Below are 299 nucleotides of genomic sequence, written 5' to 3'. Positions count from 1 at the left end.
GTGAATGAACGCCCTCCTGCTCTCTGACTTTGAGCGCTGGTGTGGATGATGGTGGATCTATGAATGAACACACTTCTGCTCACTGACTCTGAATGCTGGTGTGGATGATGTGGGTTTATGAATGAACGCCCTCCTGCTCTCTGACTTTGAGTGCTGGTGTGGATGACGGTGGTCTATGAATAAACTCCCACCTGCTCATTGATTTTGGGTACTGGTGTGGATGACAGTGGGTCTGTGAATGAAAGTGCTTCTTATTAGGAATCACTGTGGATCAGTCAAGAAACCAAGAGGGAAAAAGT

This window comes from Piliocolobus tephrosceles, chromosome 10 (genome assembly GCF_002776525.5).
Source record: "Piliocolobus tephrosceles isolate RC106 chromosome 10, ASM277652v3, whole genome shotgun sequence".
Classification (NCBI taxonomy): domain Eukaryota; kingdom Metazoa; phylum Chordata; class Mammalia; order Primates; family Cercopithecidae; genus Piliocolobus; species Piliocolobus tephrosceles.
Note: the sequence above shows the minus strand (reverse complement) of the source record.